Consider the following 16,013-nt stretch of genomic DNA (forward strand, 5'->3'; position numbering starts at 1 on the left):
AGCTCCAGTGTCCGTAGCGTCTGTAGCTTACTTAAATCTTTTTTAACACTAGTGCCATAAGTTAATCTGCTTTAAAAGTGTACGATTATACTACTATCCTTTGGTTAATTCAAATTGAGATATTAAGCTAATTCTTATGCAATTTAAAACGAACTCATTTTAGTGATCTAAAACAATTTATAGGTTCAAGAAATTTCCCACTCTAACAGTTTATAAAGATAGAATCATCATGAGTTCAAATGAAAACAAAATCAGCGTTAGAAATTGCACTACAAAATGCTCAAAAAGAGAAAATAAGAGCAGAGGAGGGTGCACAGTCTAGAATAAAAACTCTAGAAGAGCAATACAGAGACAGCCCTATCACAAGTAGGCTTCACAATCTATTTGTAGAACATGTACCTCCCATGTCGTAACTAACATACCCAAATGAAATCCACTCAGGGATTACGACCATTAAACAAATACAAAGGGGTTTAGAAAAAATGATACTGCTATGATTAATCAAGCTGTTTGCTACACACTGGGAGAAATTCAAAGCATTTGCAACAGGTTTAGATATTTATAAAATTAGAGATCTAAATAATTTAGATAGACATCTAAAAGAAGCCTTTTTACATGAAAAACCAGCTGCGCAAAAACTACAAGAACTTTTATCCGAGAAACAAAGGCCATCAGGGTTAGTACGCAAATTTTACTCCTTAATTGGGGGAAAGGCACTAGACTGCAAAAATTCTCCTGGTATAAGGGCAGAAGACACAACTATTAGTATTTTCAAAATTGGTATGCTCCCTTCCATTGGAAGAAGAGCACTAGAATAATCTAGGGGCACAGAAGACCAAGATGAATTATTAGCGCTGGCAAAGAAATTTGAGTGGTTGACTCAGAAGACAAGACTTCCCATGGAGAACAAAGAGCTAACTCCAGAGTAGAATTTAAAAACTAGGGAAACTATAATCACAACAAAAAGAAATGTTTTAACTGTGGGAAACCCGGACACTTTAAAATAGATTGCTGACAACCCCCAACTTGTACAAATCGTGGGAAATACGGGCATTCTCGAAAAGATGGCTGGCAAAGGTCAGCGTGTATAAGATGCCAAGAGTTAGGATATAGTGCAGACAAATGTATAGCTCCAAATCCTATTGAAAAAAAAACTATCAGACAGGACTTAAAGGAGGTAAGTCCCAAGCCTGAAAACAAAGTCACGAAACCTTCTTCGAATTTAGATGAAAGTATTTGTTTTGTTGCGTTACATGAAAATAACATTGAACCGAGTTCTTTTCCGTTTATGTGGGATGCTAAAATGGCATCCCACATTTCTGTAAAATGTTTCCTAGATAGTGGATGTCAAAGGAGTTTAATAAAAGAAGATATATTTCAAAAATTTCCAGAAAGTGTTCGTAGACGCCTTAAGCCATCCATCCGAACCGTGAAATCTTTAAGTGGACAGGTCTTACCACTAATAGGGGATTTGAATGTAGCATTCTGCATTGCAGGTGAGACAAACCGAAATGAAAAATTATTTTGGAAATTTTTGGTCGTCCCAGAATTGAAATTTGATGTAATGATTGGATATGATGTTCTAAATAAATTAGATTGTACATTAAATTTGCGGTATAATAAAATTTCTTTAGGAAAACCAAGTAAGCAAGAAATATGCTCCCTTGCGTTTTTCGCCGAAGAAGTTTCAGAAAGGGGCAAGGCATATATAGCAAAACAAACTTGTATTCAGACCAACTGTTCTAAAATTATTAAGGCCAAGTTGTCAAGTCTGTCAGAGCCCTTCGTAGCTCATGGGAGACACTATAAGGTTTACTCCGAATATTGAGACACAATTACACATATCCCCGTCACTATGTGAAACCTATAATAATTCAGTAAAAGTAGCTTATTTTAATACTAGTGATGAACCTCTTAACTTACCACGGGGCAAAACCATTTGTTCATATGAGGTAATAAAAATGATTATCTATAGGATATGACCCTGTTAGCAGCAGGATTAATAGAAAATGCGGAGGAAGCCTTTTCTATAGAGAATGATACAATAACATGGGAAGATCGCGAATTTTTGAAGAGAATTAAAACAGGGCCTTTAAGCTCAGAAGGAAAACAAATAGTAGAGACACTCTTCTTAAAACTGAAACAAGCTTTCGCAACAGGACCTCATGATGTAGGACAAAATGACCTTCCCGGGTATAAAGTACAAGTAGATCCAGACATACCTATTAAACGTGTTAAACAATTCCGTTTACCATTTTTAATGACGGAATGTTTACAAAGACACGGGAATAATTGAAATGAGACGTTCGGAGTATACGGCCCCAATTTTTTGAATAGGGAAACCAGGAAAGGATGAGAAAATCCCACCGAAAAATTTGTTTTATGAAAGTAATAGCCGATTTCTTATAGATTTAAGGGCAGTAAATAAAGCTATAAAAGACTCATAGTGGGGTATCCGTAGAATTTCAGAAGTCATTTCTGATCTATCTAACAACACCAATTTTATTTCAATAATTGATATTAGAAATGGGTTTAGTCACTGTAACTTAGCGGAAGAAAGCCAAAAATATTTTAGTTTTTCAAATAAGGGAATTTCTTATGTATATAAACGCGTACTAAAAGGGTCAGTTTCCTCACCTCGCGCCTTTGTTGAATTTTTAAATCAGGTCTATGGACCTGAATTTTCTTCATTTTTTTCAAGTTATATAGATGATTTGACGATACATACTTCTCGGAAATTTGAAGAACATTTGAAACATATTGAACTAACCTTACAACAGGCTATAAAATTTAATCTCAGACTTAATCTTGACAAATCCCAATTTTTTAAGAGAAATGTGACTAGGGTTTCGGGTCTCCACGAAAGGAGTAAAACCACAAGCTCAAAGATTAGAAGCTATAAAAAAATTAGAACAACCAATTGACATCCAAGGAATTAAATCATTTCTAGGCTTAACAGGCTATTACCGAGGTTTTTTTATCATAATTACGCAAAATTAGCCGAACCCTTAGTTCAGCTAACTAGAAAAAACGTTCCTTTTATTTTCGGCCCGGAATAAAGCGAAGCCTTTGAGAAACTAAAGACAGAACTATCAAATCCTAATAGTATTTTTTAGATTTTCCGGATAAAGACAAAGAATTCTACCTCGTCACAGACGCATCGGAAAAAAGTATTGCCTCAATTTTAATGCAACAATGTGAAAGAACTGATATATTTCGATTAGTGGCGACATACTCTAAGGTTCTGAGTCATGTAGCTTCTAGTTTTGATAACCACAGCAGGGAACTTTTTACCTTGGTGCAAAGTTTAAAACACTTCCAAAAGGGGTATTTATGGGCCGCGAGAACTCACATTGTCGTAGACTGTGCTGCTCTTGCGTATCTTAAGGGGGCTAAAGACCTTCATAAATTATATAGATTTGCGGTTCTCTTAGACAACGATTTATATACTTATCACCATATTAGCACTAGTATAAATCTTGCCGACTATTTGATTCGACCCAGCTCATAGTTCGTTAATAAAAATTGGTCAATTAATCTTGATGAGTTAGAAGTAGAATATTTAGCCCTATTAGGGGATGAGGTCCCAATTGATTTCTTTGGGATAAGTAAAGAAGAAATGAAAAGATTCCAACTAGAGGACCATGAAATTAAGGCGGCAATCAGGGAAATAATGATATGATAAAATACAACCATAAGCTTAAAAGCTCCCCAAAATGCTTGTCGACAAAATGAGAAGCTTAAGGAGGGTATGAAGGAACAGTCTAGCCAGACAGGGTTGACTAGGCCCTCTGAGGGATGTGAGTCAATTTTAGCTAGCTTAAGCATTCCCGGGGCTAACAAAACATCAGAAAGGTGTGAATTCAGTAATAAGACTGCTGAAGGGATCTTCCTTCTATGAGAGGGAACAGGACTCGCAGGGATAGATCCCTGACTTCCAGATTTATTCATGGCAAACTGGGTGAGGTCAGTGTAGGAAGAGTCGGTCCAAACACTTGTTGAACCGAAGATGGAACAGTTTTTGAGGGCAGTGAAATAGAATCCTGCGGAGGACAATTTCTTGTGCTGGAACTTGCTAAGACCAGCACTCAGGAAGGAATAGCTGGCACAAATAATTACGATGGGTCTGGAACACCCACAAACCTAGACACCAAGTGGGGTAAGCCAGAGGATACCGGAAAATTTCCAAAATTTGAGATTCCGGGCAAAATAACAACATGCCAGTAGTATGTTACCTTATATTTTGCTTGAAGCTATAGGAATCACCATGTTATTTGCTTGCAGCACATTCCTCGGTACCTTTCCAAGCAAAGCGATCAAACACGTTTTGGAACTATGGTTGAGATTGTGTAATGCAATATTCACCTCCTTCAAGTCGTCCTCAGTGCTTAACAAAAAGAAGAAAAGTAAAAAATACAACAGAAATCTATTCTTTTGGAGTTTACTGTGCACGATACGAACAGACACTGAATGAAAGACCAAGCCGAAACGAATGAAAGACAATATTTACCAAAGAGATTGAGCAAGAATGTTTTGCCTCGTGATACTTTTTGCTTGTCTGCGAATTCGGTTTCCATTAGGTATGCAAATAGGTTCTCTTAAATTTGACTTAATGCAAATATTAATTGAGTCTTAAATTGTTTAATTAGTAGTATATTGTTATAAATTGGGCTTAATGAAATGTCTCCGGTGTCTCTATTTATAGCCACATTTCTGTTTAAATATTTTTTTTATCTCAATTACCTCTTTAAAAGACTGTGGTAAGCCATTTACAGTAGATATTAAGGCTGCCTCCTCAAAAAGAACAAGATGTGTCGGATTTTCGAAAATATGCTGGCCAAGACGGAATCAAAGTTGTCATCTTTATTTTTCAATCTCAGGGACTTATCTATTGAAATTTTGTGTTCATGCAAACGTTCACCAAGTTGTTGATGGGTCCTACCAATGTAAAATTTCCCGCATGAACACGGGACTCAGTAGACATCACTACCGAGTCTTCATGTTTTTGCCACTGGCTGAATAAGATCCTCGTTTTCTCACCCTTTTTTGGTTTTATTTCTCATTTATTATTTCCTTTCCTCTCTTAGCATCATATGTCATGTATAGCCAGTGTGGTCTAAGAAAGTATTTAGACACCTCATAACACTTGGCATTGTAATTTAAGAGGAAAAATATTAAACCTAAAAGATGGAAATGATTTAGAGAATATTAATCACGCTCCCTTAAGAACTTTGAGAGAATTGAGTAATTCTGGTAACCCAGACCCACCTAAAGATTTGGGTATACAAGAATCCCATGTTGAAACTCTTAACGAAATTAATAGTGCTTAAATAAATGAAAATGTAGAAGGAAATATGTTTCTGCAAGCAAGTGTTCATATTTACGAGCAAGAGAAAATATATACTCATGAAAGAAAAGCTAAAATGAAAACATCAAATTATAGAGACCCTAGTTTAAAGGATTTTCTAGGCGGCAAAATAACAAAACCTTAATAAATGATAAACATACCTTATTCTAAGGTTAATCCTCCAAGAGGCTGCTGTAGACCAGTATCTTCAGGAAATATACAAAAGCCTGCAAAATCTGCCACTTGGACTGACTAAAATTGAGTCACTTTTCGTGTTAAATGTGTATGGAAATGCTCGAGGCGTAAAACTGAAATTCCGCCAAGAACTAAATCCATACAACTATAACTATCGGGGCAATTCCCACACGACAAAATGTTCCGGATTCTAAGATTGTCAGTTTTGTCTAAAGTAACCGTATGGTGGGCATGTAATATAATTCTCCCGTCGTTCGTTAAAAAAAACTAAACACTTGACACTGCACATTTTTATAAACAAATTAACCACTAAATAATAAAGTTAAAACAAATTACGGAAAAATAAGAGGGGAAACCCCTGGACATGGACAAGCATCACCAAAGTCAAAGTCTGCGAAATTAACAGCAGAGTACTTGGTTATATCCAAACAATATGAAGTATGGAAATTCAATCTGCGCTGAAATTTTAAAATCATCCTATTACCAAAGGGGATATACCCTGGGGATGGTGTAAAAACCATGTCAACGCACCCAAGGTCGGGGGGTTGAAGTTCACCTGGAATAGCAGCACCCCACATAATCAGACATTCAACCTTTTCATGGCTAATCGTATCATGTGTATGCAAAATTACAGCTCCCTCTAAGGAGGTGAATGAAATACATATATATCCAGCCATGATCGAGATTCAACCTTAATTAAAGGACTTCAACCAGTGTCAAATGTTAATATGGAAAGCCTCCGATCTGATTTAGACGAACTAAATTTGATCATCTCGAATGTTGAAAATCAAATTTTTGTGGAACAAATAGTTGAAAAGAACTTAGAAAGGGGATAACAAATTTCACAGAAATTTCACGCATTCCTTTCATAGAAAGGAATGTGTAATAGATAAATGCAAAATATTATATGAAGAATTAAATGAAAGTAATGGAATTCTAAAAATACTAGAATCCTTAATAACTGACAATACAAAACGAAAAAAACAAAACCTATTACCCCTTCTGGGGCAAACAATAGGATGGGTAACAGGATTAGCAACTGAAGAAGAGGTAAAAGAATTCTACACGAGGTCGATTATTTGACGGCAAAGAATGAAAAATTAATACATATTTCTGACGGATCTATATCACTAGTGAGTGATCTTGATAGAAAACTAAAAATGGAAAGAAACAAAACCTTAGAAATCTTGGGAAGGACTTCAAAACATATTATTGAGTATATATCTAAACAGAATAATGAGATAAATTTTCTACGACTGCAAGCAAACAAGGAAGTTACAAGAAGCTCAATTCAGATAAAAAAAAAATTAGTAAGGAAAATTGAACGAGTAATTCTTTCTATTGTTCAAGCAGAAAATAGAAGTTTCCCGTTTCCTGTTACAAATCCTGCTGACATGATTAAAACAATTTTTGAAATTGAAAGCTCATTACCAACAGGCTACAGAATATCAGTTAATTATAGACGTTATGGCCTATTGGAACTTTATAAAATGACATCTTGTACTGTGGCTACCCAAAAACTGAAACTATTAGTAATTTGTTATTTCTCCGTATCAAACAAAAAAGGACGAGTTTAGAATATACGAAATGATCAGCGTACCATTTCCAGTATAGAATATTTTGTATTTTTTTCAAATTGAAAACAAGTTATATTTTTTTGGACTCAGTGATGATCAAACTAGATATTTCTTAGAAGATTACACCCTAAATAAGGAATTTGATTTTAACAGTGTACCGATATTATTCAGCCACCAGTTTCTTATTAGAAGCACACAAATGAATTCCTGCAGTTTAGCAAACAACATGGAAAATAGTACATTAGTAAACAAGGTGTGTTCAACCAAAATTATAAAGGAAAGTAAAATCTTTATTCAAAGAATTGGAAAAACAAAATATATCATCACATCTCCTTTCAAAGAGGAAATCAGAATACATTTTGAATGCAGAACAGAGAAAGAGAGTAAATTCGCATATATAAAGGAAATCTCAATAGTAGAACTACCTGATACATGCTCTTTAATAACGAAAATGATAAGATAAATGGAATATACGGGCGAACATTACAAAAGAAGTTGTGCCTTCAAATATAACAATAATAGGCCTAAACGGGAACCTCTCCCTAGCCGGGATAAATGATAGTTGGGAGAATGAACTCGAAAATTCACTTTCTATATATTTTCAGAACAGCTCTTAAACGAGGATTGGCCTATGTGAACTGAGGAAAATGCACCTTTTCCTTACGAGAAGAAGAAGGGAAAAAATCACTACTTATTGGACACTGGTTTTCAATATTTTGAATCTATTTATATCTATAATAGGACTCACTTTAGTAGGACTAATATCGTAAAAATTAAATAAATTATGGGTAGACTATAGAAGCCAGAAGTCTCAAGGCTTTCACATGACAATAGCCCACGAAGAGATTGAATTAAATTGATTCTTAGGAAATTGATTGTTTCCTTTTAAAACAATAATTATACTAAGAATTTAAGTGTGGGAGGGTGTGAGAAATCCTTATTTTATCTGATTCTTGTAAATAAAACAAAACCCTAAATTGTGTAATCTTAGATAACAAAGAAATTATTCTTAGTTCAATAAAGTACACCCCACTGGGCCAAAATTTTTAAAGAAGAAGCGACACAAAACTAGTCTCGAGCGAATGACAGTTAAAAACGAATAGTGAGGCTAAACAGATAAAAAAGAGACTTTAGCAAAAATTAATGGTAGTCTAAACTTCTGGAGCTAGAAAATGAGTAAGTGTATTTCTCTTTAACTAGGATAAAAGGGTACCACTAGTCTGTCTAAATTTCCTTTGAATGTAAAACTTAGATAAAGGGGTGAACCTCTGAAACATTTCTGTTGCTTGGTCCAAGCCAAAGGATCCTATTTGAATTAACTTAACAATTACATCTTTTAAGCCCCTTTCGCCCAAACTTTAGTTAGAGCGATAATTCCTCTTTGAGAGTTGCCAAATGATTTATAAAGAGTTTGAGACTTACTGATAGCCTGAGGTAACCCTGGTATCCTTTGTAATCAATTAAGATATACATGATCTAATTAAAATTGATTAGATTATAACGAAAAGGCGGAGAATACCTGCGTAAATAATTTAAGATTCATGTTAAATAAGTTTTTCAAAAAAAGTAAAGAACTCCATTGAACCAAAAATGAATAAAAATAGCATCAAATAATCTACCAAGGATACAACTACCACAAATCAGTATCAATAAATAAATGAAACCCAAAACAAACAGAAATCAAAACAAGTCAAACTCAAAACGAGCAGAAATTAATCTGAGTAGGGTTCTAAAACCTATGCCTTCTAAAAGCTAGAATATAATTTGTACTTTACTGAAAAAATTCAAATGAAAACATGAGCATTGTAAGTTTTATATACATATGCTGATATTTATTTCTTGAAATCTTAATTAATTTTTGATTTCTTAAAGTTAAAAAGCAGAAACGTTTAAATGGATTTTTTCAGTAAAGTGCAAATTATATTTTGGCTTTTAGAAAGCATAGGGTTTAGAACCCTACATAGATTAATTTCTGCTCGTTTTGAGTTTGACTTATTTTAATTTCTGTTTGTTTTGGGTTTCATTTATTTATTGACACTGATTTGTGGTAGTTGTGTGCTTGGTAGATTATTTGATTCTATTTTTGTTCATTTTTGGTTTAATGGAGTTCTTTACTTTTTTCTGAAAGACTTATTTTGTGCAAAAAGTTTTTTTGATTAATTTCTGTTCGTTTAATAGCGACATAGGCTTTTACAGGGAGGAAGACTGAACCTCTTCTGAAGTTAAACAACCATTTCTACCATAAAAACCATTAATACCCCCTGGGCATAACTTACAGCCCTTGCCCCTCATCTCTGGGGTTTGTTTCAACCCCAAAAGCCTTGTTATATGATATTTAGACTATTTTGAATTGAATCGGTATTCCTAAATTTCTATTAGACGCATTTCGGGACAGTATGACGTGTGTGTAGGGGCAGAGGGTAGCTGCCCTCTGATGACTTTGATCTTAAAAAGAGCACTAGAGCGTCGAACTACCAATCCAATGAGCCCCCTTCGAAGTTTCTATGACCACACTTTCTATAGAAACCCTATATGTCCCAAGGGTATAACTTACAGCCCTTGCCCTGAGGGCTGGGGGATTTGTTATCCTCAAAGACATAATTTCTAGACCTTTCTGACAGGCTTAACAAAATGGCTATATCAAAATTTTGATTGGAAGTGTTTGGGGAAATGATAGGCGTGGAGGGAGAAATTTGCTCTCCGATCACTTTCGACTAATAAAAAAGGCACTAGTCAGCTCAATTTCCAATAGATTGAGCCCTTTTTGAAGCTTCTACGGCAAAACTTTCTATAAACGTTATATGCCCAAGGGCATAACTTACGACCCTTGTCATAAAGGCTATTGGGAGAGGTTGTCATCCTCGAAGACATTATTTCTAGACCTTTCAACTATGTTGAACAAAATGGCTATATCAAAATCTTGATCAGAAATGTTTGGGAAAATGATGTGTGGTGAGGCGATTCTCCCTCTGATTACTTTCGACTATTAAAAAGGGTAATAGCCCTCTCAATTTCCAATCGAAAGAGCCATTTTTGAAGTTTTTACGACAACATTTTCTATGTGATATTATTAGCCCCCAGGGCATAACTTACAAACTTATTCCTGAGGGCTGTGAGGGGTTGTCATACTCAAAAACATAATTTCCGGACCCTTCAACAACATTAAAAAAATTGGTGTATCAAAATTTTGATCGGAAGTGTTTGGGGAAATGATGGTTATGGGGGGGGGCACTCGCCCTCCGATCGCTTTTGACTATTAATAAGTGCACTAGCCCTCTCAATTTCCAAACGAATGAGCCCTTTTTGAAGTTTCTACGACAACGCTTTCTATAATACCTTATATGCCCCCAGGGCAAAACTCACAACCCTTCTGTAAGTTATGCTCTTTGTCATCCTCAAAGACATGATTTCCGAACTTTTCAAATACGTTGAATAAATGGCTATATCAAAATTTTTACTGGATGTTTTTAGAGAAATGGTGGGTGTGGGATAGGTGTTAGTTTTCCTTCAATTGCTTTTGATAATTGAATCGAAATTTTTGACTGTTAAATTTCCAATCGAATGAACACTTTTTGAAGTTTCTACGACAACTCTTTCTATAAAACCTTATATACATAACTAAAAACACTTACCCAGAGGGCTTTGGAGGGGGGGGGGGGGTTTATCATCCTAAAGGACAAAATTTTCAAAACTTTCAACTCTATTGAACAAAATTGATATCTTGAAATCTTGATTGGATGTGCTTGGGGAAATGGTGGGCGTGAGAGGGGGGTTTTTCACCCCTCAATTACTTTCGAGTATTAAATAGGGCACTAGCCCTTTTTAATTTCCAATTGAATGATTCCTTTTTGAAGTTTTTATTATATCACTATCTATAAAAACCTTATATGTCCCAAGGGCATAACTTGCAGCCCTGGCTCTGAAGGCTCTTAGGGGGTTATCATCTCAAAGACCTAATTTCCAAGACTTTTAACTACGTTGATCAGAATAGCTATTTAAAAATTTTGATTGGATGTGTTTGGGGCAATGTTGGGCGTGAGAGGAGGGTTAGTTGCCATTCAAACATTTTCGACTATTATAACGTGCACTTGCCCTTTGAATTTTCAATCGAATGAGCCTTTTTTTAAGTTTTTACAACATCATTATCTAAAAAAACCTTATATACCCCCAGGGCATAACTTACAACCTTTGCCCTGAGGGCTCTAAGGGAATTATCATCCTCAAAGGCCTAATTTCTAAGACTTTTAACTACGGTGAACAAAATGGCTATCTAAAAATTTGTATTGAATGTGTTTGGGGGAAAGGTGGGCGTGAGAGTGGGGCTAGTTGCCATCCAATCACTTTCGACTATTAAAAAGGGCGCTAGCCCTTTGAGTTTCCAATCAAATGAGCTCTTTTTCAAGTTTCTGCCACAAAGCTTTCAATAAAACCTTATATGCCCCCAGGGCATAAGTTAGAACCCTTGCCCAGTGGACTGTGAGGGAGTGTCATCCTCAAAGATATAATTTCCGGACCTTTCAACTACTTTGAACAAAATGGCTATCTCAAAATTTTGATTGGATGTGTTAGGATAAATGGTGGGCGTGGAAGGGGTTTTAGTTGCCTTCCAAACACTTTCAACTATTACAACGGCCACTATTTCAACTATTACAACTATTTCAACGGCAACTATTTCAACTATTACAACTAGCCATTTCAACTTCCAATCGAATGAGCCCTTTTTGAAGTTTCTACGACAACGCTGTCAATTAAAACATTATATGCTCCCAGGGTATAACTTACAACCCTTGCCCTGAGGGCTGCTGGGGGAGGGGTTGTCATCTTCAAAGACCTAATTTCCAGAACTTTCAACTACGTTGAACAAAATGGCTGTCTCAAAATTTTGACTTTATGTGTTTGGGGAAAAGGTGAGCGTGAGAGGGGGGTTAGTTGCCCTCCAGTCACTTTTCACTATGAAAAAGGACACTAGCCCTTTGAATTTCCAATCGAATTAGCCCTTTTCGAAGTTTCTACGACCAAACTTTCTATAAGAATCTTATATGCCCCCAGGGCATAACTTACAACCCTTGCCCTGAGGGCTGTGGGGGAGTGTCCTACTCAAAAACATAATTTCTATCTGGAAATCAACTGCGCTGAACAAAACGGCTATCTCAAAATTTTTGTTGGATGTGTTTGGAGAAATGGGGGGCGTGGAAGGGGTGTTAGTTGCCTTCCAATCACTTTCGACTATTAAAAAAGGCACAAGCCACTCCAATTTCTAATCGAATGAGCCCTTTTCGAAGTTCCTACGACAACTCCTATGATACGAAGTGCCCTGGTCTAGAACCAAAAAAAATAATACATTGAGCCAACATCGCTCTTTACTTAGGCAGCGCGATTGCGCTGCGTATGATAAATGTATATCTCATATCTCATATTTATGATAATAGTTCGTGTGAAAACAAATTTGCGGGAATTTCAAAAAAAAACTCGAAAATCTATAAAAATGGTGTCAGATTGAAACTGAAATCACCATAGCCGAAAGCCCTATTTAGAAGAATTACAATCCCGTATTTTTAGGAACAAGGATTACTACTTTCAAATAGGATGTAGTGATGTCTTTTTTTCCTGTCACCACTTCAGCATTGAAATATCATAAAAATAGATGTTTAAGGTAAAAAAAAGAAATAAACGAAATCTGAGTTTTTAGTTACTGGGGTTAAATTTATTTGTGATACGATAATAGCTATAGTTTAGTAAAATTAAGTTAAAAACATCTTAAAACCTGTTCTTAGAAAGTTAAATTGTTTTTTATTTTTGCCGTTTGAATAAATTTTAACCAACCATTATTCATAGAGAGAGCTGACCCAAAAACGATAGAAAAGTGTTGAATGAAATGGTGTTTGATTTGCAGTTGTTAAGCATCCAAAAGCGATAGACATGAATTGAACCGTTTCTTGCTTACAACTCTGACTGGTATTACTACTACTAAAATTACGATTGTGACCGTGACTCTGCCTGCTTCTTTTACAGCTACGACTAGTTGTACTGCTACTACTACTACCACTACTACTGCTACTACTACAACCAAAAGGAAGAATTCAGACTGTCAAAACGGCACATAGTTAATTTTGTGAAACGTCAAATAAAAATGAAGCTTTAATCGGGATTCATAAAGATTAAACCCATTCTTTATTTTTTGAACTTGTGGATATTTTCTGTTTATAACACAGTGCATGGTGTCTTTTGGTTTAGTTAAACATCCCATTAAAGTTTCATCTTAATACCTTTACCAACTGAAGAGCTATGTCAAACACGCCTTTTTAACAACCTGGATGCAGGTATTCCATGTTGATTCTGTTCAATTTGAGAGTTCGGGATTCAGAGTTCATTCATTTAACAATACATTTACGACAAAAAAACTTCAATTTAGTCTTCCCTGCATGGTTCCTTGTCCAGGAAGGAACAGGTCAGAAAAAAAATAAGAGAAATACGAAAACAAAAACAAATAACAAAAAAACGAACAAATAAATCCCATATCCCACATCAATGATCCCCGAAGTCACAAACTAAATAGAGGAGTAACGCATGATATTAAACTAAAGGTAAAGGTATTGAATCTGTGACTTGAGTTACAGATTTCCGAATGCCGGATCTCAAGAAGGAAACATCTTGACAAAATAGAAGTATTACCGTTTGATTCCTTGTTTCATGCTCTTTATCAACATAATAATCTTTAACCAGACTTTACCACCCCCTGATGGACCATAAATAACCCTAATAATATATTTTTTTGCACTTTTTCACCCATTATGTAACAGGTATCTGCTGTGAAGATTCGAAGACATTCAGTTAATCCTTAATGATTGTGTTGAAAATTGGATTAAAAAAAAAAAAAAAAAAATCTATTTTAAATGAATAACAAATGAGAATAATGATGGAAGGATGCATGATATTCTGATTAATATAAATATACCGGATACTATAAAGCAAGAATTTCTTTGTTTCAGTGTATTCTGTAATTTTGACATATATCCCAATTCTATCTATGGGAACATCAGAAGGCGAATCGTCACAAACTCGACCTCAACCATAAAAAGAGCAAAAATTAGTAATCTAAAAATGTATCTCTTTTTGTTTAGCAGGTCTTTTTCTAGAGAGCTGCTATTTTGCGCCTATTTCATACCAGACAATCAACACAACGGAAGTAACTCATGCTCAAACAAACATCCACCAGTCCAGAGACTTCAACTACAGAAGAAATAATAAAAAACAAAAAAATTAATTTTTAACTAGATTTTCTTGGACATTCTTTTTTGAAGATACCAAACGAGTGGCAACTTCGTACAGTATTAATAGACTTAATTTAACTTAACAGGTAGACTGACCCCTTCCTGAGATTGCAGATACGCCCTTTTGACAGCCTGCATACACATGGTTTCATTAGTTTAACATCGCTCATACCATTCCCTGAAAGTTATATCTTAATACCCTTGGCCATTCCTGAACGGTGAACATAAAGAAGGGCAACTCTGGAGAGTCTTTCCTCCGTTATTTTATTTCTTAGCCATGTTTTCGATCTTCTCAGGGTAGAAAAACTTCATTCAACAGATGCCACACTGACAGGTAGGGTCATGAGAATCTGCAAGAGCACTAAAATATTTGGGAAAATATCAGCATCGCAGTTCTGTTTCTATAAAGTTTTCCTTAGTGTTTGAGGTATGTGCCTGAAACACTGAACCACCTGTGCCTGCATTGCTTTCTCTCAGACGAAGCCACCGAGTTTTAAATATTGCCGCTTCTCTGGCCAGGGCATATTCACAATCCGATTGGGAGGGGAAACCAATTACTGACGAGTATCGCTCTGACAAGTCATGAATCGTATTAGCAAATTGTTGTTTGTTCGTTTCCCTACGATTTACTGGCAAGAAAATACTGAGATTAAAAATGTCTAGCATTTCAACGGAAAAACGGCTTTCTAAGTCCGAAATCATTGCATCCAACAGGGGAACAACTATTCCACGTGTGAACTGAATGGTACATTAATCCGATTCGTTTGCTTTTTCGCTATCCTTGGGACTGTTATTTCTAAACCTAGCTCGGTTGCCACTTATACCTCGTCAAATGTATTTGAAACTCACTTTCACTCTTCCGATGCTTGACTTGCAGCTGGGTAAGAAGGTGTTAAACACGGCTTGCTGCAGACGCGAAGTCTAAGCTCTTCTTCTGAAATAGCCAAATGAGTGGTAAAATCAGTCCAGATATGTTACTAAGGGAGTATATGGTTACTATCAGATCGGAGGGTGTGACAGCAGTCAGTAAGGATTTTGCTTTTGCTTCAGTTGTGCATTCTGCCCAGCCGCTGATGATCTCTAGAGCTTCCACTATCTTAGGGGGCTCTCCAACAAACTTCAATAAGAAATTTTGTCTTTCTATCCTGCGCGTTTCACAAATGCAAGGTAGCTGTGCTTTCATTACTCTGGTTAAAACATAATTGCGCTCTGCAGAAGCACCAAAAATAACAACTGTTTCTTTTTATTACTCCGATGGAGTTTCTAACACTCTGGACAGAAGAAGTTTTTGGCATGGAAAGATTTAGAGCATGGTGGAAACATGGGCAACACAAAGAATTCTTTGCTAACTTTTGAACTTCTTTTACAGCACCACAATGTTCTGAAACCATCATAGAAAATCCATCAGTGCCTATGCCCACAAAATTTTCCAAGTCTAGCCCAAGAGATCGAAGAAAATCCAACAGCATTTCCAAGAGTTTCCCCTTTAAGGGTCGGTTCGAAGTGTCCAAGGCTGTCCAAGTAACTTGTTTCGTGTAGGTCTAAAAAAACAAAGAAATCTTCGCGTCTTGTGCAATTGTAATTGTAGCAAAGGACAATACTCAGTTGTGACTTGTGTGACAC

Source organism: Artemia sp. Qi Xiang Cuo, chromosome 13 (genome assembly GCF_049724085.1).
Source record: "Artemia sp. Qi Xiang Cuo chromosome 13, ASM4972408v1, whole genome shotgun sequence".
Classification (NCBI taxonomy): domain Eukaryota; kingdom Metazoa; phylum Arthropoda; class Branchiopoda; order Anostraca; family Artemiidae; genus Artemia; species Artemia sp. Qi Xiang Cuo.